Here is a 26575-nt window from a genome sequence, read left to right as displayed (position 1 = left end):
AACTTCGAAAAATATTTACCCGGGCACAGTTTGTCAAAAAGTTCTTCCGGGCGGGGTAAAGGAAAAGTTGCAATCACTAGTTGTGAATTCACTGTTGCCTTGAAGTCCACACAAAGTCTCAACTTTCCGGAAGGCTTTGGCAAAATTACTAAGGGTGATGCCCAGAGAGAAGCCTGCACACGTTCAATTACACCTTGTAATTCCAAATCGTGTAACGTTTTTGCGACCTCATCACGCAATGCGTGGGGAACATTGCGCGCTCTGAAAAATTTCGGTTGCGCGTTTACTTTGAGTTACAAATGTGCTTTATAGTTCTTAGCACAACCGAGGCCCGGTGCAAAAATGTCTGCAAATTCTTCACATAGACGACAAACATTGTCTGAAGGCACCGTCTGGTTCACTGGTAGGACCTGATTTACTATAGACAAGTTAAACAACTGAAATAAATCGAAGCAACAAGTTCACTGCAGAAGAAGAACGAAGGACGTAAAATGACACAAGTTTTGTTTGTCCGTTGTATGTTGCAAGAAGGCTGCACTGTCCTAGCACAGGGATCTTTTGTCCTGAATAGCTATGTAACTTAACATTTGCGGCACGCAACAGAGGTGTGCCCAGCAGTTTGTAAGTGTCTTGGTGGATCAGTGAAACTGAAGCTCCTGTATCGCACTGGAATGGTATCACTTTGCCGTTAATGCCCAAGTCTACAAAAAGTTTATTGTCCTGCTGACGACAAGAGCGACTGTCTCGTGCAACGTGAACTGACACTGGTACAGAATCACTTGCGACTTGACGGGAGTTCCGGCGATGTCGACGCACACTATTTTTGGGACGAACACAGTCACTGTTAGAGACAGTGCGACTGCACGGAGTGGAATGAACTACATGAATTTCCATAGGCGAAGTTTCGCGAGCCTGAGTATCCTTGGTTCGATTCCGATTCCGGCGCGAAGCAAAGGGCCTGGAACGGTTTTGAGCTTCCGATCTGAGCTTCTTCTGGCAAACACTCTGAACATGTCCCTTTGTATTACAATAAAAGCAAATAGCTTGGCGTGACGGGCAATTCTCACGCGAATGTTTAGTAGCACACCCCGGGCATGATTTGATCACTGCATTTGCTTGCCGGCGCGACGCACGTGGCTGAGAGCCTGGCGGCAGCGGCGCGGCCGGGCGCGAGGGCTGTTTACTGCTCCGTGCAGCTCGCCCGGCGGGCCGGTTAACCTGACACACTGCTGGCGAAGTTTCAAATGATTCCTGAGCAACTGTGTGTCCTGTCGATCCAATATGTCCATCACTTGTTGAAGGGAGGGATTTACTAGTTTCAAAATCTGTTCCCTTATACGAACATCAGAAACGTTCTTGCAATTGCATCACGTACCATAGTATCTGGATAAGGGAGTCCACATTGACACTCAAAAGCACAATCCCTAGTAAGGCCTTGCAAGGTTGCAAACCACTCCCGATTAGTCTGACCTGCCGTACGTGTTGTACGAAAGAAGGTACACCTTTTCGCAACTACATTGACTGATTCTTTGAAATATGCATCTAATGCAGACAAAATTTCTTCGTAGGACAGAGTTGCGACGTCGCGTCGGGGAAATAATTTGACTATCACACGGTACGTGGTCACGCCGACAGAAGACAACAAATAAGGCTGCCGCTCGTTACGTTGAATTCTGTAGGCGGCGAGATGGAATCCAAATTGGCGCGACCACTCCGTCCAGCTTTCCAGTGTAGCATCAAAAGGTCGATAAGTGGGAGCAACAGCGTGTTGTGGCCGCGTTAGCGGTGAAGCGGCTGCTGCCGCATCGTTGTGCATTGCACGTTGACCCTGGACGAGCTGTCCAAGAGCATCCAGTAAGGCCTGCGTCTGCTGATTCTGTAAGCGATAAAATTCGGACAGTACATCTGAAGATTGTGGCGAAGCCATTACACAAGTAAATCAGGGCAATTTAGATAAGAACACTTTTACTCTCGTCGCCAATGTTGTGTTTGGCAGGAGTGCCAACCGCATTTCTAAAAGAGACCGAAATGCACGCGTTTTAGCTCACGCAGGCTGGCGTGAGGTCTGGAACATGACAAGGGAATTAGAATTGAGAAAAATGGACGTAGCTGGTGGAATACTTAACTTTAATCCATTAATGACGAACGTCGCTCTGGACGGTACATGATGCACAATATCAATGGTAACTGAGTATGGCGCCTTGCTACGTCGTAGCAAATAACGTAGCGGAAGGCTGTGCTAACTATCGTCTCGGCAAATGAGAGCGTAGAAGTCAGTGAACCGTCTCTAGCAAAGTCGGCTGTACAACTGGGAGAGTGCTAGAAGTCTCTCTAGACCTGCCGTGTGGCGGCGCTCGGTCTGCAATCATTGATAGTGGCGACACGCGGGTCCGAAGTATACTACCGGACTGCGGCCGATTTAAATGCTACCACCTAGCAAAAGCCACACCACAAGCTGCATGAGTGAAACCAGATTTACGAAAGTCTTGTGTCCACCAACAAGTAACTTCCATAAGCACTTGCTGTTCTGTTTACATTAGAACAAAAACTTACTCAGGTTTACTTATTCAGGTTACTGGGTTAAGTTTATTTCAGGGACTCATTTCAAGTTTTGTTGCAGAGGTGGAGTTATTCTTAAAAACCAGAGCAGTCGCCGCTGTTATTGCGTTATTATTAACAAATAAAAATCGTGATTTAACCCCAAAATCAAAAAAATTAAAAAAAGTATTAGAGTAGCACTTTCTGATGTTAACAAGATAAACTATTCAGTTTACTAAAATCAGTGGACTTAACTTAGATTTAAAACTTTGAGGATGTTGTATGCAGACTTCGAATGTCTCTTGTCTATTGTACAATCACATATTCGATAGCAAAAATGTGGTGCAGTATATCACCATGAGACTGTGTTTTAATTTTCGATTTTTGCAACCAATCAGCTAAAATTTAAAGATATCTGTATTGCCTTTTGCTGAAACAAATTGATTGGTAAACTCAATTCACACTTCATTGCCTGGTAATGTTAGTTACATGTTTAGGGGTTGCAGTGGTACTGCCATGGCGCGCACAGCCACGCAGACGCTACCGCGGCAGAGATATGCAGTGCCTGCAACTTAGTACCCGCGCGTTCCGCCAGCCTGCGCTAGAGGCGTTCCCGCCAAACATTCAATCAGCCGCGAACTACGCACGCGCGCGAGCTTTTTTTCCGGCGCGGATGGTCACACTATGTTATCACCAACCACCAATCAGGGATCGCAGCGGCTGCCAATCATCACTCCGGAATCAGCGGAGGAAGACTGGAGCCGCCGTGTTAAACAGCCGGAAGAAAGGAAAACAGGCGTATTTCGACCCGCCACCGACTGCCGCCCGGAAGAGACTTCGACACAGCCGGAACGTCCAGGTGCCACGTCTCCGCTACGCCGGCCAACGACCCTGGACTCTGCACCCGTCCACTTCCTCGGCAACCGCCGGCAAGCGTTGAGAGAAAACTAGACAAAGCAACGTAAATTCAGTTCAGTTGCTAATATTTCAATTCATTAAGGTGGCATAATTCTTTGGCTTGTTATAAAATTTTGGCAGGAGAAGAAGCTTTTTGTTTCCGAAGGAAGTTTATCTTTTTGTAAAATTAAGCGGTGGCCTTGCTTCACCTAATAAAAAACTTTTGTTCGCAAATGTGTGTTAATCTGTGGATATAACAGGTACATTTGTTTCAGTCCATCTGTCTTTGTGCCAGTCTTCTTTTCGACAGTGTATTTTCTCTCCAGTACCGAACACACACAACTTCTGTAAGTTTGAGAAATATTTCCACTAAATGACAAATTCTGTAAGTACTTGCAGAAGAATGCAAGAAACTGGAACAAATTTTCAGGCCGTAATGAAGTGTACACTGATCTGAAACTTCCTGACAGATTAAAACTGTGTGCTGGACTGGGTCTCGAATCTGGGAACATGGTCTGGCACACAGTTTTAATTTGTTTGGAAGTTTCATGTAAGAGACTATTTCTACTAACTTGTAAACTTCTTGATGATGTCGATAGGATGGGAGGGGAGGTTACAGATATGGTGGGTCCTAGAATTCCACCAAACTCTGTGATTGTATGGATAATGCTCCATATCACAGCAGGACGTTCGACAGAATGCCTAATAAATATGATATAAGCTTTATGTTGTTAGATTGGCTGGTTACAGGGGAAAAAGACTGTAACGACTAAATAAGAAAAGCTGAACTATTATCTAAAATAAAGGAAAACAAACCCACTATGAAGGTATACATTGTGGATAAAATAGCTGACAGAGAAGACACAAAGCAGTCTGTTAACCAACCAACAACTGCGATCTAAATCGCATGGTTTTAGCTTGGGCCACAATAAAACGATTTCAGGGAGAATAGTAGTACTGATAACATGGCAAAGAAGGGATTGCAGAATATTGCTAGGACTGGCAAAGTTGCTGCAGGAAACTGCAGCAGCCTGAGCTGGTATTGGATATGAGATGGAATAATGGAAATGGGCATTGATTAAGTTATCATCATTACCATACCCTTAAGTGATGATGATGACAGTGATCTTTAGAGAACACCATTTTGACAGTTCTTTAAGGTACAGTTAATTCGTTTTTAAACATTACTGCTGTGCTGTGTTTAAATAAATGCAATGTGAAAACAGGTCACAAAAATCAGTTTTTGACTTACAATTCACAGTGTCGTAAGTTGCACAATCATCTACTTTCATTTTTGTTATTTTCGATAAACAATACATATGTTGTAGGTAAAACACAAGAGCATGAATATATCAACAAATTACGTGATTTCCGATATGTCACTTAAGCGAGCAGTATTTCCGCGAGTGCCGCCTGCGTTTTTGTTTCAAACACAAAACGCGGATAGTGGTGCCAGTACTGTTACTAACAGTACTCCCCTAGGCTCGGCCATTCCTGACCGCTACCTCGCCAATCGTCCACTTATCGTGGACAAACAATTTGTATAGTGAAAAGTTGTTTTATTACAATTACCTCACTGTACGGTGAGTTCCTATGGTTACAGAAACTACGATCAAAGATAAAACCAAATAGCATGGAAATTACCAAACTGATACAAGTATCATACCTTTCCCACCCATATATTATGCAGGAAGCGGTTATCGACGAAATCAGTGTTTTCTTCACGAAATAAAAGCTGCAGTGCAATGAAATAAAAGAAATTGTCCTCCAGTTCTTCTACAGAGAAAATCAGTATTTTACACATGACATAAACGGGAATTCAATGAAATGAAGGACATCTAAGTTCTCCAGATCTTCTATGGACATTGTAGACTATATATCCCCATGTTGTGCTATTTTAATGAACTGTCATTTGGCGTTCAAGAAGGAGTGAATTTTCGCACACTTGCATATTCTTTTTCAGTGTGAGGGTGACATAATTGTAAACAAGATAAAGATTTCACTGGTCATCCAAAGAAAGTTGAAGTAATCATCAGGTTCTAAGCATAAAGCTGGGTTCACACATGTAAGATAAGTGTCGCCACAGCTAGAGGCATACTGCAGTTCTAATGCAGTTGCATGTGTGAACTCCCAGTTTTCAGTGGCGCAACTTAAGAGAGGCAACTTTCAGCATGCCACAAAAAGTTCAACTAGGTTGTGCTTTGTTGCACCACTTTCCTTTCACCACTACTCTCTGGTGGCAGTGTTTTGAAATTCGAGCATTCCATTGCAGTTTCTGTGGAGTAATTGCTACTGTTCTTCATTAGATTTCAGTTTGTTTTCGTTTCACTGCTGAAAAAAATGAGAACACTGGTCAGCAGGTATACTTTTGCAACTTCTGGAACTACAAGAACAGCTGCCTACCTTTGATTTTCTGCAGTAGTGTGTACATCTGTGTGTGTGTGTGGGGGGGGGGGGGGGGGGGGGGGAGGGCGGGGCAGCATTTTCAATCCAGTGACATATCACAAACTTAAGCAATTTTTTGTATAAACTTCGTGGTTTGTGGGAACAAGAATTGTATAAACTGTGGGTTGTATGTGGAAAAGAGCTCCAGATTGTGAGGTAGCAGCTGTTAAACTAAAAATGTGTTATTCGAAATGCCTATATCAATAAATACAGTAAGATTCTAAAATCTTAGAAGAGTGGCGTGTTTGCAGATGATATTTGCATGCCAGCTGTTGGTTAATTTGGCACTGCAAACAGCATTTTCGTCTCTGAGTGTCACTTCTTTTATAAATATGTTTTTGATCCCTGATTTTTACCTATACGTAATCTATTTATGGATTCAGCATTTAGGTTTTGTCTTCCTTGTATTTAACTCTTGTTGCAGCCTTAAGGCCATAACCTGCACATGACGTTCATACTCACCCATATGATTTCAGTTGCCACCATATTGAAAGATCTGCAAGTACTTAGAAATGCATTTTGTGTGAACGATAGCTCATGAAGCCGCTACAGAAAGCCATAAGCCATGGCGCCACATTAGTTGCGTGTGAACATTTCAATTAACAGGTTTTCATGAGTGTATTTCTCTCATTTTAAACAATTCCATTGCCAAGTGTCTTTTTTCTTAAATTTTGTTCTCCTGTAAACACGACGCCAGAGTCAACATTAGTAGTTATTAACACTACTGCCAAAATGCATCATACACAAGAAACGTCCTCTTCAAAAGTAATATTACATTAATAAGCTTTCAGCGTACATGTATAGCTTGTCTGACCCATCCATCGTAAATCTGATGGACAAGTTTGCTCTTTTACAAGGGCCTTAACAAATTATTAAAAGTTTCATTGTCCAGTGATGTATACATTGTGTGCTAAGAGTAATATTTTCTCTAGCAGATGTTCGTGGGTAAATTTCTCTCTCACTTTAAGCCATTCTCTGGACCAGCATCTTGATATCCTGCTTCTTCTTTAAACACACTGCCAAAGTCAATGCCAGAAATTCTTTGTGTGTACCTGTGACCATTCTCACTTCTGCCATAATACTCACAAACGTGAATAGCTTCTGCTTAACAGTGAGACAAAATTTGTTGGTATGTGAATGGCTTGTCTAACAAATCCGTGGCTAGATAATGGTGAATATGATAAACAAGTCTGTTCGTTTATGGGGGCCTATAGTTTCATGCACGAGTTGCACAAACACATGCTACACGTGCACAGTGGCCATGTAGCTCAGTTGCGTGCAATCTAGTTTCGTCGTGTAAACGAGGCTATAGGGAATGGTATGTATAGACTGTGGGTTGGAATTTCACTTGGGTGACTCTAGCGGGGGAACTGAAGTTCTACCATGGGACTGTAGGCTCTATGAGAAAGACAAGAGAATCACTGAACAGGAGGAAAAGATTTATGCCCTTCAGAACTGAATTAGAATATGTGAACTGTGAAATAGACAAGTTGAGCAGGGAAAAAGGTCGTGGGAATTGGGTAAAGGTAACAAACAATGAGTGAAAGGGAACAGCTCTTTAACTTCATCTACATTTGAGCTTTCAATGGCGAACAAATTAGACTTATTCAAATGGTTCAAATGGCTCTGAGCACTATGGGAGTAAACATCTGAGGTCATCAGTCCCCTAGAACTTAGAACTACTTAAACCTAACTCACCTAAGGACATCACACACATCCATGCCTGAGGCAGGATTCGGTTCCAGAATGAAGTGCCGAGAACCGCTCGGCCAAAATTAGACTTGTTAACTGAAGTAGAAGGGAAAGAGCCTCATCCATCTACAGGTCACAGTGGGTGCAGCAGGCTTCTAGCACAGAAACTAAGTATAGGTTGGTACCAAAAGAGAGTAGAAAGAAAAGGACCTTGCTGCTAGGTTGTTTCCATGGGAGTGCTGTAGTGTTGGTACAGGACAAATCAGGAACACGGCACCAGGTCACAACTACTGTGAAACCAAGTGGTAGCCTCAGCCATGTGACAGAGGAGATAGGGAATTTGTGCAAAGATTTTGGCAAAGAGGATCAGCTTATTGTAGTAGGTGGATCAGGGAACAGCCTGGCTATGGACAGTAATTACAGCATTAGGAGCGACCTCGGTGAAACAGGAATAGCGAGTACACACGCAAATGTGAGTTTTGTGGAGGTCCTACAATATCATGGCCAACGTTGAGTTAACACTGCTGTAAGCTGAGTGAACACCAAGCTGGCAGGCTTGCAGCTGACTGAAACGAAATCTCATATGGGTGTAGTGTATTTAACTGTAATTGGTATATGGGATTATACTAGACTCTGTAAGACCCGTTAGACTCCTTTAACTATAAGTTATTTTCGTGTGTAAAATTTTGTGTGTGTTTGTGCAAAGGATGATACAATTGATATATCGATTCAGGAACAGAGAGTACAATATTTACACTAAATGTGCAAATAAACGAAGACACAAGCTTCCTTTTTTATTTTTTTGTTTTGGAGGGCAGACAGGAGGTACCTGGTTGTTTGCATTGGTCTTTTATCATCCTGATCTTGTCATTTAAGGATTGTTGTCTGTTGCTGTGAATCACTTCTGATGTATTAAGTTAAATTCCATTCAAAATATGTTCGAGTCCCTTATAACAATAACAGTCCACATTTTTATATTCTACTGATTAATTAATAATTTTAAGAATAATAATTAAGATGGAAATTTGCTGGCACCGCACAAGAAACGCAACAATATTGAGTTCGCTCGAGAGCGTGTGTCTCATCTAACTTACGAACAGCAACGCACACTCCAGATAGTCAGGATACGATTTTTTGTCTACACGAAAAATCAGTAACATATAACAATGGACTACAGACGATAGTTCTTGGAGCCTTCAGTTATTTACCTCCTCTTCTTCTCTGAAGACAATGTTACGGCGTCCAGCTCGCTCTGCTTAAATTTCTTGCTTCTCTGAAGTGTTACAGATATCAGTAATGCAGATAGATAGACCAGGTGAAATAAGTAAATGAAGTTGACTTTGTACTATAAGAAGGTCTGTATTTCGCATTATTAGTGATCTAAGCAGAAATCCACATCCTCTCTCTATTGTGGACGGCAAAAGACACACAGTACAAGATCGATGAAATATCCGACAGTAGATTTTGCAAACATAAGAAAATTAATGTTCTTCATCTTTTCTCGCCATCTCCACAGTCTTGATTGCTGTGGGCATACCGCATTTTAATCTTTAGCACAAACTACTTAGAGTATGAATTGATTAAAATAGAAAGAAAAAATAAAGTGAATACCCATATAGGTAGACCAGCATAAGTTCTAATGCAAGTGTCCCCCTACTGTATACTGACATGGTCCACGATTACTGGACGACAGTATACAGCAGCGGTGCCCTTTCTACATACAAGTATAAAATACTAAAATTTATTTTCAGTTATAGCTTGTATATAATATTTGGCCTGACCAGGATTTAAAATTTTACAGTTTTATTTATATATTCTGAAAGTCATATTTTCCAATTCCGTGCCACAACAAAGGGCATGTTCCCAAGCTAGAGTCCACGGCTCCAGTATTGCTGAGTAACTGCTACACGTCGCTTGCAGGTCTACGTTCACACACATTAAGCAATGTTTGTTGCGCCCATACCTCGTAAGTCCATTGGTGTAACATGACTTGGCGATACAGTTTTGTTTTCAGGTAACGACGAATTTCACGTCGGCAAAATGCCCATAGAACTGCTCCATCGGATAGTGTGTATAGGCAATTGCATGATACAGAGTTTCTGATGCTGCTACAGAGAGGCTCGTCGTTTCCGACCTGTGGTACTGGAACCACGTTGTGCATGACATAGTTCAATGTCCAAGGGCCAGCCCACACATTCAGCATCACGCTGAGATCTCACCAAAACTCAGGTATGTCCATAAACGTTTTCAGCTTAAATGGTCCCTTGTAGCGAAGTTTAGTGTCCCTCGCCACTGTAAAAGAACCGAAAACGTCTGTCTTATTTTAAGCACACACACCTTCACTCACTACATACACGTAAATATAACCCTTTTACAACACTGCCAAGCTTTTGATAACTGAATAGCTCCTCTAACGCTGTCTTGTCAATACAAATGTGATCTCACATAACATATACAAAATAATCATTACAGTTCAACATTATCTGATTTAACCTAAGTATGCCAAGCCTATATCTATGTGTTGCTTACACATCAGGTACATATTAAGGGCTTATTTCAATAGTGGTACAAGTCCATTTTTGTTTGTTCTGAGATAGAGAGTCCTAAAGTTAAATGAGCGCTGAAAAATCTGCAATTGAGATACCAGAAATATTGAAGCATATGGCTTCTTGCTAGAGATGAACCTCTCTTTCTGTTTGTTTTGACCATTAATTTCATAACCATTATAGACAAAAAAATGGAGGTAATGGACTTGTACCACTATTGAAATATGCCCTTCATATGTGGTACAATTCATACATATTCGCATCTAGATTCATCAAATTTTATAACTTGTGCAGAAAACAAGGGTGCAGTGCTGCAGCCCTGTAGCAATCCCGAGGAGTTCCGTAGGATTTACATCAGGTGAAACTGGTCGCCGAGACAACAACTTGAGTTCAGTATAATGCTCCTCAAACCACTGTAGCATGGTTCTGGCTCCGAGACAACGACGTTATATTGCTGAAAGATGCCATCACCACCGAGAAAGATGTCAAGCATGAAAGGATGCAGATGCTTCGCTGCTGTCAGCGTGTCTTCGATTGGAGTTGGAAATTAGTTGGTCAAACTGCTGGCCATGGCACTCTGCATCTTCTCGAAGATTTTTCACTGATGAGTAAGCATTCGGATGAACTTTTGATATTAATGTATTTACTCTTCGGTACCAACCTTGTGAGACATTATTAGTGCGATGGAGACTATACTTCAATTCCATATCTCTCTTGGCATATGTTCGTTATCGAGCCACTGGTTCACAAAACAGTCATAAAAATCCTGAAGCTTTTGATTTTCAGGCTTACTCTCCTGAATACACAGCCAAGTATCATTAAACCTTTCCAGTGGAAGATGTGCTAGAACAGAACACATTCTTCTCTGATAGTGTATTTCCCCGTTTTCCTGATAGGCTGGCATGAGGGCACAACGTTGAATTTGTTTCCAAAAACACTGATTAAAATGATATTTGCAACCAGTAATTCCTGTTCCAGATAAAAAACAAACTGTTGGCTGCTTGGACGATGGCAATTTCGAAGTCCATTATCAGATACGTAGGGATTCACCCAGTCATATTAGTTTTAATAGCCTTAAAAAAACGTCCACATGTTCCTCGCTTTTTATTTTGTAGCAAATCATAAACAACTGGAATGGCGTTTGTTTCCTCCCAAGAACTATTACGCTCAGTATGGAGTACAAACAACTGTTCAAACTACTTGCTTGAACTCTTGAATGTTCCATGCACGAAGAATGATTCGCGGTTTGATAAACAAGCTTTTCCCTTTTTGCTGTTATTCGCTCCCCTGTTATCATCTTCAAATAAAACATTGCTACCATCATTCATCAGTAAATTATTTTCTTGGAAGAATATTTCTCCAGAATCGGTGGAATCTTGTGTAGTTCCCAGATATTTTCGTGTAATTCGATGTAACAGTTGTTTCACACTTCGGTATGATGGAAACGGTGTTATGAAGTCGATGCCTCGACTGAGGAGCTGCCCTGCTTCTTCAACGTAAACTGAAGAAGCTGTAGCGTCTGTTTCTTTTGCCCATTTCTTTGTGCTGACAGAACGTTTTCGCACCTCATTTGCTGCTTCATATTGAATACAAACATGGCTGCCTTTTTCTAAAACTATGTTATTTTTTGTGTGTAGCCTTGTTTTGCATTTGTTCTTTTTAAAGTTTACACAAGTTTTTCTTTTTAAAGTTTACACAACGCCAGTAAGGCACTTCTTGTTTGTTTGTATCGTCCAGAACATACTAGTGCCTGTTGTAAATCAGTAATGGCTCCCCTTCATTGGTCTGTTAGCACTAAAACGTGGAATGATACTTACCAGTCGGAGGTCTACTGCAGTACTGAACTCTGGAAGAAAGCCACACCCACTATGAACTGGTGTACGGACAGGGACTTCGAGCAGGAATTATCTTTGGCCTTGCCCAGAACACATCGCAGGTAGCGGTGGACAGGCCGATGTATCCCACTTCTGCCAAACCCTGTCCACTGCTTACAGTGTCCTGACCTATGTGCAAATATCAACACATTCCTTCTTCATACAAGTGTCACAAACTCAACCTGAGCTCACTCGCTCGTTCAGCTCTACAGACAAACTGCATTTATAAGCTTGTGTACTCGTGAGTGAGTATTTTTGTACAAATGAGAACTGCATCTTATGCCAGAATCCGCTGTTACAAGGGCTTACTAATTGCTAGTACTACAACGTAACACATAACTTTGCAATATGCTGGATGGATGCTAGACTACATGGCAGGGATAATGAGGTTTATCCATAGTGACAAGCCACGCCACTGACATCCAAGTGGATCCAACCAGCCCTCAGTAGCCAAGAACTGTCATAGCATGTTGTGTTGTAATTGCGTTTACGAGCGAAAAAAAGGTTGTTTATGGTAGTGTGAATTTTTATTAGTGACTGGCGATTGAGTTCAGAGATATGCCGTAATTGAGAGTGCATTGAGGGACTTTGGGAGCATATTTTTAAGTGAGAAATAATGGTTTGCTGCCCGATCGCAATTATACTAACCACAGCAGACAGTGAAGTAAGCTAGAAATTAAATTTCATAAATTTCCTAAAAACAATGAGACAATACGAAAACGGATAAATACTTGTAAATGTGTAGATTCGTTTTCAATTGAAAATTCTCGTGTCTGCTCAATACATTTCACTGATTCGGATTGTGAATGAGATTTGAAAAGTGAACTAGAATATTCTTTCGAAACGCAAGTTTACGACTGATGCTGCTTCAACTCTAAATATACCATCCTCCGGTGCTGATTTATGACATAGTAATGGCCCTAGTAATGCGAGAATGAGAAGTATTTGGGGCTAAAAATGAAACTACAGTAAATAAACAGAAAATATTTTACAGGTAAATATATTACCAATTATGAGCAAATTACTGGTAGATAAAACATTAACCACGAAAACAAACACTGCTGTAAATGTGACATTGCGTGCTTACACCAACAATTAGAAATTCTTGGAAACACTAGAAAATGACATCAGGCAAAAGATACAGATATACAAAGTTAAAACACTTTTTCAAAAGGTGATTTAGGATTCTTTTTCTGACAATCAGCAATGAGTGGTTATGAAGGGATGATGTACTAACTGGTCATCTGAAGATATTGCAAAGGCTGTCGCTTTACATTGTAAAACTCGTAAAGCATTATCTTTCATCAGAGATATATTGAAATATACTCTTCCTATTGAAGTGACCATTAAAAAGAAGATTCAGACATCTTAGCATTCCGAAAAGTTTTATTGATTTAAGCCTAGTTAACATCGCAGCCCTGGGAATTTTATGAGACAAGCAGATCACTGCCTCGTGTCACTGTCGGACAAGTGTCTCGACAGCCAGGGTCAGTACATCTAACATACAGGTACTGATTTCTGCAATTATGCCTCTGGTTCGTTTCTTTTTGAATGCCACTTATGCAAGTTCTTCAGCTTGGCTCATGTACTGCAGAAGATATGCTTATACATACAGTACACTGAAATTTTTGCTTCTGGATTAAGCCAGTTGTTTTCCTTTAGTCTGGACGCCAGAAGTTCTTCTCCATTCTTTGACAAATTAAGATCTTGTAGCAGATAATTTGGTTTCCCTTGAGTGAATAATTTAGGCATACAAATTTCTTATTCATATTCACTTCCACTGCTGATGCAGCTTTTACACTCCACATCCTGTATTTCTTCAGGTTCTGACATTACAAGTTCAGATAGTTTAGTAAACACTGGTGTAGGAACTTTACTGTGTTTCACAAGTCACCTGGCTGATTCTAAATTTGAATATATCTTTTACGTTTTTTGAATCGATTGAAACCTTTGACATCTACAACACAAAAGTAACAGTCATCATGGTGATCTTTTGGCTCTCACCAGACCACTGGTGCACCGAAATTAGAACATTCTCTTCGCCCGTTCTTCCATAGTCGATGACACTCAACACAGTTTTTACAAACAGTGTGGGGATCCCATGGTCTATCTTGGTCTCCAAGCTGTATCTCAAAATATGCAAGATATGCGTGCTCTTTACGAAATCTCTAATGTTCTATGATTGTTTCTGTAGGCAGTATTCACCACAAGTATAACAAAACACATTGGGGTCGTTCATACGCATCTCTTTGTGATGAACTCATATTTTCCTGACACAGATAAAGTAAAAATAAAAATAATTTTAAAGAAATTAATATGTAGCTTAATTGTGAAATATTAAAGAACATAATATTTAGATGGAAATAAAGATCTACCATATTGATGGAAAATCACTTCCATGTGAACATTTAATTAAAATTCAAAAAAATAAATATAATCAGTACTAGAGCGAATTCGTGAAAAGTAAAGCCATATTCGGATTCAGGGCCTCTGAAATATAATAAATATGTTCGAATATCCTTGACAATAAGAAATTGTAGAACTATGTAATTGTGCTGTTCGAGGCTTTCCCGGCGCTGCATCTGCTTGATAGGTTTCACGAGAGAGAGGGAGATGTTGCTGCAGGTCATTTATCACGCATCGAGTTTTCACTTTCATGTCTATGGTGATTCTAAGTTAACAGCAGATGTTTGTGAGATACTGCAGTCCCTGTGTATTAATCTGGTTGACATCTGTTGTTTGTATGGAAGAGAGTGGGTTCTGTTCACAGAGTTACTGCAGCATGGTCTGTAATTTCACATATCAAACACCATTGCTATGCATTTTGTTCATGTTCTACGATCATTCCTCTCCTCCCAGCACCTTCTTTATATGGAATCCATACACTATAACAACTCTACAGAATAGATGGCACAAGTGATTTACGTAAAAATTTTCGGTCTTTCTGTCTGGAGCTCCATCATGCACAGCTCAAACATTTCTTCTTCTTCTTCTTTATCTTCCCTTCTTCTTCTTCTTCTTCTTCTTCTTAATCGTCTGTTATATTACCACAACACTCGCAAATGTATAAGCCTCCTATCTGCTATACACTAGTAAGGAGTACTAAACCTCTCAGCATGCAAGCATCTGGAGAGATGCTTTTTAATTGGATGGGTGCCATAATACTGGTATGGAACGGTCTTTGAAGAATGGTAATGAAATGAGAAAACTAGTCTATACCACTATTTCCTGTCTTTACAAGTTTGAAACAGTTGTTATACTCTTTGTGAAAGCAAAATATCGAACTGTATTGATTATGTGATACCTTATTTTGTTGCTTCAAGAGACATCCAGTGTGGCTGGTCTAGTATCCTCCTCCTTCTGGTCAGTTTCAAACTAAATCGGAGACAGTTTGGGGGGGGGGGGGTTGGTTAAAGATAGAGAAATAGTTACGAGATATATAGAGATAGGCGATACAGAGTTTTGCTCAGGGTCTTTGGCCTAAGGGTTCAAAAAAAGGTGTAGCTCATTTCAAAATAGAGGGTTGAGTGCTAGAGCTTAGACTGTACAGACCCACGAATCGGAGAATACACAGTGAGTCCGTCCACATAGGGGGGAAACGGCAAATAGCAATAAAATGTTTCCGAGATTATGAGGTGTTTTGACTAAGGAATATTGTTCTTGCATCTCCTCTATGCAGATCACTATCTACTACTCTAAGAAACAATATTTGTGTAATGTGATATAGGCTGTGTAACAAGGTTTGAGATATGTCAACGTGTACACGATTCTTGCAAAGTAATGGAGGGGGCGGCTTAGCAATTGATACAGAAATTGAGAACCATGCTGTAATGTCATTGGCTGACGTCATCTGGAGATCAAGGCAGTGAGGCATTTTGTTAACATGATAACTCGTCGAGAGTGGTAGTTTGGACTTTGTTTACGTGGGTAAATTGCGTTGAAATTACTGCAAACCTGATAAAATTAAGAAAATTGATGAAAAATACGTAAAATTTATGGAAGTACAACATGTGCAGAATGAGGATGGTTATATGCTCGCCTGGGTGTATGTAAGTCATTCCATTCCTCCACGGGATGGATTGAAACTAATGATGCATACTATCCGTGCTGTAGTAGTTTAACTCCAACAGAATATCCCTTGTGCTCATGCACAAAAATGAAAGACGCAGTGTCCATTGATTTGGGGGGCAGGATGACTACCACTTAGGACACTGAAACAGTGATCATATACCTGGGTGCAATATGCACCATCAATATGAGGAATCAATGTCTAGGGTCTCTTCGAAAAATGAAACACAGAGACACCTGCCACCCCATCACTGTGGAAGATGAAATTAAATATAGAGATCATCACCTTCAAACAACTATTTGTAAAAGTTCCACAACGCTGCAAAATCTTCCAGTTTCCGTATGTTGCAATGTCTTCCACATTTTTTGTCAATAAGAAATACTGCCTCTGTTTTATTTGAGCCATCCTGTGTGTCATGCGAGCAGCTTAGTTTACACCATGCAAAGTCCAGCTTTCTGTGAGATCCAATGTATCGAAATGTGTTAATGTTGGTTTAACACCAAACCACATCTTGAAGTCGTGATGGAAAAACAAAATGTATGGCGGTGTCCAAAGCTGTTGTCCTACACTCTTTGTATCTGTAACAGCAAAAAGAAAATGTATTGAACTCCTATTTAAAGAAAAACACAGGAACCCTATCTTGTGATTGATTGTTTGTGATGTATAGTCCTCCTACAGTACAGGTGACGAAACTTTACAATAGTTAGGGCAAGCGACTGGGATCGCTGGCCACCTGCTCCAATGGAGCAATACTTGGATATTTAATAGGATCACTACATATGGTCAATGTCAGCAAGCAGACAGTTTTTGTTTTCCATATATCAGAAGAGAAGGGGCATGTTAGTATCGTATAGTGTTCTCTACTGGATGACTTTAACGAGGTTTTTATAGTTTTTAGTTTTTCTCTTTTGGATGATAGAAAATAACGAGGAGAGGGAGAATGTTTGGGTGACAGACATGAATGCACCCGGAGACACACAGATCTTCTTCAGACTGCAGTACCTGTTTGTCATCTGGAAATGCATCACAATGCCACAAACTCTCCCAAATTGTTTGTCAATAATGAACACCACTTCTGTCTTTTATTTAAACCATCCTGTGTGTCGTGACAGCAGAATAGTTTACTCCATGAAAAGTCCAGCTTTCTGTGAGAGGCAGTGGATCGAAACCTGTTAATGTCGGTTTAGCCCCTAACACAAACCTCGAAGTCACGGTAGAAAAAAAATTTATGGCAGTGTACAAAGCTGTAGTCATACACTGCTTCGATGTGTTAGACCAATAAATAATGTATCAAATTGCTTATGAAACAACAAAACAAAACCCTCTCCTTATGACTGTTAGTCGATATGGCCTTCCTCCAGTGCAGGCGACAAAACTTTACACAGATCCGTGGAAGTGACTCCAATCACTGTTTGACTGCTTCAGTGAACTGGTAAATGTGTATTTTAGTGGGATCACCACACATGATCGATGTCAACACACAGATAGTATTTGTTTCCCAATATATTGGAAGAGAGAGACTGGGTAAAATCGTATTGAGTTCTCTACAAGTAATGTTAGCGAACTTTTTGTAGTTCATAATTTTATGAGAGAGGTGGGCGGGGGAGGGGTCTGTGGTGTCGGAAAAGTCTCCAATACCATTACACTGTCGTTTCTCTAGCGTTGTATTCATACGAACACGAGAGAGGAGACTAGGACATGCACAGAGTGATGTTTATAGACCATCATTCGATATCGATGAATTGTAAGTGTTATGCTTCTGAATTTTTTTGTACATTCCGCAAATACTCTGCATGGTTGTGAATTTCCTTGTGTACGTTAATATGCTATTTTTATTGTTGTGATTGCGCTTTATCTGCCAGTCTTCTAACTAATGGAACAGTGTAGTCAGAACAGGATGATATTTTGAGAGCAAGAGTACCAGCCTGTGACTTGGCGGCAGGCATATCTTACTCATAGAAATGATGTGGATACAAATGCTGTATATCAGGAATGGAAGATTCATGAGGATAAGTGATAATCTGTCAAAAGGGGAGTTGGGAAGTAGACACTATAGCACTTCTTCGAAGTGTTGTGGTCAAAAATATTACAAATTTTCTTTTTCATCTATATGCTTACATATAGTGTGTGTTGGAGGGTACCCTGTATCACTATTAGTCATTCATTTTCCTACTCCACTCACAAATTGAGCCAGGAAAAAAGACTATCTATATGTGTCCTCATAAGCGCCAGTTTCTCACATCTTATCTTCATGATCCTTATGAGAAATGTATGTTGGCGGCAGTGGAATCCTTCTGCGGTCAGCTTCAGTTCTTGGATCTTAATTGTATTCCTCAAAAAAGACATCATCTTCCCTCCAGGGATTCCTATTTGGGCTACCTGGCAAGTTTATTCCGACTGCTGAGAAAAAAAATGCTCGCCTTGCAAAGTGACTCTCATGATCAATTTAATTACTTAGCCTATCAATTTGACCACAGTGACATGCCACCTCATGGATGGAAGCGATGGCTAGGGTATCAAGGATATTATTTGAGAATTGTAGCTGGGGTGTTTTTTTTTTGTTGTGATAATATTTTTTAAGGAAATGTCAATCTCCTGTCTACACAGGGAGAGAGGACAACGGTAATAAAATCAGATTTATTGCCTAATGTGCAAAATGGTACATAGTATAAACCTGGTATTTACAACTTTTCTAATTTCTTCTGTGTTCGAGAATAACTTGAATACAGGGGAGAAATCTACATTTCACCTGTGAATTTCATGGTGTATGGCAGCAACATCACTGCCTCGGATTGGGTAAAGTAGGTTTTTTAAACTGAGAGCTCTATGTTGGGGTGGAATAGGATAGAGCTACTGTATTCATCCAGGCCAATGGTGCTTGGCTCGGAGTGTGCCACAGCTGGCAGCAGGAGTGGTCACGAGGAGTTTGCGACTGGATGGTGTAGAATAGCTCAGCCTGTGATGGGCCTTAGGTACAAAAAATGTCTGCTCTCGCCCATGGCAGTGGGGGCTAGTGAAGAGACCAGAGTGCTGGATGAGTGTCATCAGAATCTGGTGTGTGTCTTGTGTGTGAATATTCAATATGATCGGTGGATGATAATTTCCGCACGTAAACTGATCAATTAACTGCGTGATGACAGTCTCTCAGACATCTGAGCATTCAGTAGGGGTGGAAAATGGATGCTGGGAGGGGGAGGGGACAGTTTGTGGCTGACGCCATGACCGATACATGTGAAGGTCTCTTCGGACCAGTGACCTCAAGATGAAGCCATGTCCCTGCTGGTGTCAGATGGCATGACTGCACCTCCCGGTAGTCAGCACATAGCATGCTTTTCACGATCTTGAGTGTGTGTGAATGGTTGGATTTTTTCACCAGATACATGTGGTGGAAACTTTGTAGTGGAGGAGGATGATTGCATTCACAAACGTTTGTGCATATACACACATCGAAAAAAGTTTTGCATCACCCAGTTCCCAGAACTCCTGAAGATAGTCGTTGGCTGTGGGTAAACAACTAAACACAACTAAACAACCATGCATGAACAGAGCCTCTTTGAAGGGGGGGGGGGGGGGGGGGGGGAGGTGCTCCGACAGCCGATCAGTCCCAGTCATTCCAACAGGAAGGAGGTACATGGTTCGTATTGTCTGTGGTTCAACCATGCCTAGACGGTCAATGCTGTGGTTCGATCGCGTCGGCATTGTTACTTTGTGCTAGAAAGTGCTCTCAACAAGGGACGTGTCCAGGTGTTTCGGAGTGAACTAAAGCGATGTTGTTCGTACATGGAGGAGATACAGAGAGACAGAAACTGGCGAAGACATGGCTTGCTCAGGCCGCCCAAGGGCTACTACTGCAGTAGGTGACCTCTACCTACGGATTATGGCTCGGAGTAACCCTGACAGCAACGGCACAATGTTGAATAATTCTTTTCGTGCAATGACAGGATGTTGTATTACGACTCAAACTGTGTGCAATAGGATGCATGATGCGTAACTTCACTCCCAACATCCATCGTGAGGTCTATCTTTGCGACCACGACACCATGCAGCGTGGTACAGGTGAGCCCAACAACATGCCGAATAGACTGCTCAGGATTGGCATGACGTTCTCTTCAGTAATGAGTGCCACATATGCCTTCAACCAGACAATCGTCCGAGACGTGTTTGGAGGCAAACCGGTCGGGCTGAACGCCTTAGACACACTGTCCAGCGAGTGCAGCAAGATGGTGGTTCCTTGATGTTTTGGGGTTGCATTATGTGAGGCCAACATACGCTGGTGGTGGTCATGCATGGCACCGTAATGGCTGTACGAGATGTGAATGCGATCCTCTGACCAATAGTGCAAACATAACGACAGCATTCATCTTCATGGATCACAATTCTCATCCCCATTGTGCACATCTTGTGAATGACTTCCTTCAGAATAATGCCATTTGCTCAGCTAGAGTGGCCATCATGTTTTACAGACATCAACCCTATAGATCGTGCCTGAGACAGATTGAAAAGGGCTGTTTATGGACTAAGTGACCCACCAACGCTGCTGAGGGATCAACGCTTAATCGCTGTTGAGGAGTGGGACAATCTGGACCAACAGTGCCTTGATGAACTTGTGGATAGTATGCCATGATGGATACAGGCTTGTATCAATGCAAGAGTATGAGCTACTGCGTATTAGAGGAACCAGTGTGTACAGCAATCTGGACAACCACCTCTGAAGGTCACGCTGTAAGGTGGTACAACATGCAATGTGTAGTTTTCATGAGCAGTAAAAAGGGCAGAAATGTTGTTTATGTTGATCTCTATTCCAATTTTCTGTACGGGACTCTCGGAACCAAGGTGATGTAAAACTTTTTTTGGTGTATGATTCATGACCATCTGGTATGGTGGCTTGAGTCTCGGAATCTACTAACCACTGTACCATGTGGCTTTAGATTGTGCTGTTGTGCAGTTGACCATCTGGTCACTTTGTCAACTCATGTCATGAACGATTTTCTGTGGAAATACCAGACGGTGGCCCTGTCTTGTTGATTTGGGGAAAGCCGATGACACCTGCTGGAAGTCTGGTGTGTTCTGCACGCTATACATGTGGGGCTTCCAAGACCGATTGCCCCATTTTATTCAGGACTTTTTAAAAGAGAGTGTCTTACTGGCCACATGCTCTACCTGGTCCCTCAGTGTCCTAAGTTTCCTAAGCGCTACTTCCTGGGGAGTGGATTGGATGACCCTCCTCCATTTGTACCGATCCCTTGTCCATTCGAAACTAGACTGTGGGCGTTTCAATTATTCATCTGCACGTCCATCCATCTTACATTGTCTTAACACAGTCTACCATCATGGAATACATTTCGTCACTGGGACCTTTAACTCTAGCCTAATTCAGAGTCTCTATGCAGATGCTGTGGAACTACCACTACCGCACTGGCGTGATGTTCTCCTCAGTGGACAAGTGTGCAGCTTATCTGCCATGCCTGACCACCCATCCTAAGCTCTCTCTTTCTGTGACTCCCTTGACTGACAGTAAGAGCCGCTTCCTTCTTCTTTGTTATCTTCTGGAGTTGGATTTCACCTACTGCTCCAGTATCTTGATTTCACACTATCTGCCACACTCCTGATAGGAGTGAACTCTTCACCACCATGGCTTCTTGCGGCAGCCCATGTTGTTCTCGGACTCCATTCGCTTCCCAGGTGCTCTACTACGGATTTGATCTATTGTTGTAAGTTTCTTAACCTTCGCATACAACTTAGCTATAACTCCTTTACGTGCACTGATGGCTCTAACACTGACCACGGTGTTGCATGTGCTTTCATCACTGACACGATCATTTTCGGTTTTTCCTTTCAGAACACTGCTCTATTTTTACAACAGAACTCTTAACTTTCTATCAGGCCACCCAGTACACAGGCTTTTTAATTATGTGCTATTTTCCATTTCTCTCAGTGCCCTTCAGAACCTGTTTGTGCTAAACACAGTTCATCCCGTAGTGCAGCGGGTCAAAGAAAGCTTCCAATTGCTCATCGTTTAGGAGACCACCGTGATGTTCAAGTGGGTTCTTGGTTTTGTCTGTCTGATGGCAAGTGAGGCTGCTGACGCTGCTGCAAAGGCTGCAGTCTTCCTGTCTCGATCTGCTAGCTCTTCCTTTCCTTCGGATGATCTCCACGTTGCCGTCTGTTGGAAGATGGTGTCACTTTGGTATTGTCATTGGTCTTCGCTTCCGAGAACAAGCTGCGGGGAATTGGACATCTCCCAGCGACTTGGCCGACCTCATATCAGCCCTCTCGTCGGGAGAAGATTATTTTAGCTAGGTTTCGTATTGGGTTAAGTGGTGATGCCCCACCTCTTCATGCCTATGGTCATCAACCTTTGACACTTCGCCATTTCGTGACCGAATGTCTTTTTGTAACCTTTTACGTTCCAGTGTATGTTTGCCATCTGAGTTATCAGCCGTTTTAGCGAACGACGCACGGGCTGCCGATCGCGATTTACTTTTATCTGCTGTAGCAATATGGCAAAGTACATGTAATCATTGATTTGGGACCTCCGCTTTTTCTATGGCGTAATTTGTGGACATTTCTCCAAGGGGAAGTCCTTATTTTTACCTCTTTTTTTCCTTTGATTGGGCTGAATGTGTAGTCGCTTCTTTTACTTATTCGTATTGTAAGGTTATGATCATGGGCTCTTACTATCTAAATTGTTTTTGCGCCCTAAAACCAAAGAAAAGAAAACCAACGAGAACAAAGAGGTCAACAGCCTTCACTTACAGGCTGAGAGCATTAGCATATGCATACAGTGGACAGTGCTAACAGACAAGCAACACTGCGTGAAATTACCGCAGAAATAAATGTAAGGCGTATGAAAAACGTATCTGTTACGACAGTTCGGCGAGGTTTGGTGTTAATGAGCTATGACAGCTGATGACTGACACGAGTACCTCTGCTAACAGCAGAACAACAAGGCGCCGTACAAGCAGATGGTGTCTCCATAATGGTGTGGAGTATGTTTACATGGAATGGACTGTGTCCTCTCGTCCAACTCAACCTATCACTGACTGGAAATAATTATATTCGACTGCTTGGAACCCATTTGCAGCCATTTGTGAACTTCATATTCCAAAAAACGATGTCATGTCACTGGGCCACAATTATTCACGATTGGTTTGAAGAACATTCCGAACAATTCGAGCGAAGAATTTGGCCACCCAGATAGCTCGACATGAATCTCATCAAACATTTATGGGACATGATCAAGAGGTCAGTTCTTGCACAATATCCTGCACCAGCAGCACTTTAGCAATTACGGATGCTTGGAGAGGCAGCATGGCTCAGTATTTCTGCAGGAAACGTCCAACGACTTGTTGAGTCCGTTCCAAATCGAGTTGCTGCCCTATGCCAGCTTAAGGTGGACAGACCTGATATTAGGAGGTATCTCAAGACTTTTGTCACCTCAGTGTAGGGTTCCCCTGATTGCTCTAGAGTAGTAAGCTACACTTACATGTATAATTGTCAAGAGACTGAAGATTATTTTTGCTTAGCCTGACCATTGTTTACATAGGTATAGGGGATATCTGAAGTGTTATAACTGCTGAGCTTGTAGAAATATGTTGGAAGGAGGTAGACGCCACACATCATTGCATTAGGAGAAAGTATTTTAGTGATGTTGAGCTGGAAAGTAGGAAAGACATGCAACATTTTGAGTCGTTCAACAGCTGACGATTTCGTAATGACACTGTTTTTCGCACTGTTTGTGCCCATAACACTTGTAGATTTGTATGAATATGCCTTTACAGTAGTGAACTATCATCTTCCTCATGGAAAAGGTTAATGATCTAGATGAGCAATATACACTCCTGGAAATGGAAAAAAGAACACATTGACACCGGTGTGTCAGACCCACCATACTTGCTCCGGACACTGCGAGAGGGCTGTACAAGCAATGATCACACGCACGGCACAGCGGACACACCAGGAACCGCGGTGTTGGCCGTCGAATGGCGCTAGCTCCGCAGCATTTGCGCACCGCCGCCGTCAGTGTCAGCCAGTTTGCCGCGGCATACGGAGCTCCATCGCAGTCTTTAACACTGGTAGCATGCCGCGACAGCGTGGACGTGAACCGTATGTGCAGCTGACGGACTTTGAGCGAGGGCGTATAGTGGGCATGCGGGAGGCCGGGTGGACGTACCGCCGAATTGCTCAACACGTGGGGCGTGAGGTCTCCACAGTACATCGATGTTGTCGCCAGTGGTCGGCGGAAGGTGCACGTGCCCGTCGACCTGGGACCGGACCGCAGCGACGCACGGATGCACGCCAAGACCGTAGGATCCTACGCAGTGCCGTAGGGGACTGCACCGCCACTTCCCAGCAAATTAGGGACACTGTTGCTCCTGGGGTATCGGCGAGGACCATTCGCAACCGTCTCCATGAAGCTGGGCTACAGTCCCGCACACCGTTAGGCCGTCTTCCGCTCACGCCCCAACATCGTGCAGCCCGCCTCCAGTGGTGTCGCGACAGGCGTGAATGGAGGGACGAATGGAGACGTGTCGTCTTCAGCGATGACAGTCGCTTCTGCCTTGGTGCCAATGATGGTCGTATGTGTGTTTGGCGCCGTGCAGGTGAGCGCCCCAATAAGGAATGCATACGACCGAGGCACACAGGGCCAACACCCGGGATCATGGTGTGGGGAGCGATCTCCTACACTGGCGTACACCTCTGGTGATCGTCGAGGGGACACTGAATAGTGCACGGTACATCCAAACCGTCATCGAACCCATCGTTCTACCATTCCTAGACCGGCAAGGGAACTTGCTGTTCCAACAGGACAATGCACGTCCGCATGTATCCCGTGCCACCCAACGTGCTCTAGAAGGTGTAAGTCAACTACCCTGGCTAGCAAGATCTCCGGATCTGTCCCCCATTGAGCATGTTTGGGACTGGATGAAGCGTCGTCTCACGCGGTCTGCAAGTCCAGCACGAACGCTGGTCCAACTGAGGCGCCAGGTGGAAATGGCATGGCAAGCCATTCCACAGGACTACATCCAGCATCTCTACGATCGTCTCCATGGGAGAATAGCAGCCTGCATTGCTGCGAAAGGTGGATATACACTGTACTAGTGCCGACATTGTGCATGCTCTGTTGCCTGTGTCTATGTGCCTGTGGTTCTGTTAGTGTGATCATGTGATGTATCTGACCCCAGGAATGTGTCAATAAATTTTCCCCTTCTTGGGACAATGAATTCACGGTGTTCTTATTTCAATTTCCAGGAGTGTAGTAAATAAATTTCACTGGACTGAATAAAGTAACCTTTTGACACTATTTTAACGAACACTGATAAAGTAGATATGTACAAGGAATTGTGAAATTTTACTGTTTAGCCTGGATGTACTGTATTAAATTGGTTAAATTTGATTTCAATGTATATCCTACTACATACACAGAGTGAAAAAAATGCTGCAGTTGGAGTTTGCATCTGATTTATGTAGCAAAATCAAATTGGGTGCGATTTGAAAGCACATGTATGAAAACGAGGAGCCAATACTGTCACATTATGCAGTGCATCAGAATGTACAAAGGAACATGTATCACCACAGACTACTATACCAGCTGTCATTGCTTTCCGAGTAGTCTGCTGGGACCTGCAACCCCTATCCACCATGTAGCTATCCACCATGTAGCTTTGGCTGGAATCATTGTCAGGGTTCTTTTTTATTTTTTAGACTTCCGTTCCCTAGCTCTCGTCGTTTATAAGCAGGACATTATTTTACTACATGACAGTAGCCCATCACATGACAGTTGGATCCATTAAACTGCGTGCATCTGTCTACTGACTGTGCAGTGCACAACCATAACTAGTACTGTCGAGTTCATGTAAGGGGGATTCCCAGTGAAGTACATGAACAATGAATATGTCAATATGCTTTTTATGCTGGGTGCATCCGATAACCAAGCTGCTGCTGTTGGTGCTGCTGCTGCTTGTGCATAAGCTGCAAACTATTCTCAAATGCGCCATCCCAATAAGAATCATTTTTGTCAGCTAGAGCAATGGCTTCAGGAAACCAATAATCTTTGTCTGCAGGTAATGGACAGAGGTCTACAAACAGAGGACACGATTCTTGAAATGGCTCACCAATCACCTCAGTACAGTACTTATGATAGTGCAAGGCAGTTCGACGTATCTCTAGGTCTGGTTTTTGAAGTGTTGCACGATGAAGAATTGCATCCATATCATCACACTTAACACGAACACCCAGAAGAACAGTTTTATGAATGGCTTTTGCGCCAAGTGAAAGATAACAAATATTTTATAAATAACATGATATGGCCTGACAAATCTAGCTTCTACCATGACTCCACAACAGCCAATGTTGATAAGAATACAACCCTCATGTCATATTGAATGTGGATTTCTGGCATGCTCTGACATAATTCTGGGGGCTGGAATTGTGGGAGGAGTGCTTTCGGGTCCCTACCTATTGTTGGACAAGTTGAGTGCGGCCCTGTACTGACGTTTCTTTGCAATACTTTC

Source organism: Schistocerca gregaria, chromosome 6, assembly GCF_023897955.1.
Source record: "Schistocerca gregaria isolate iqSchGreg1 chromosome 6, iqSchGreg1.2, whole genome shotgun sequence".
NCBI lineage: Eukaryota > Metazoa > Arthropoda > Insecta > Orthoptera > Acrididae > Schistocerca > Schistocerca gregaria.
Note: the sequence above shows the minus strand (reverse complement) of the source record.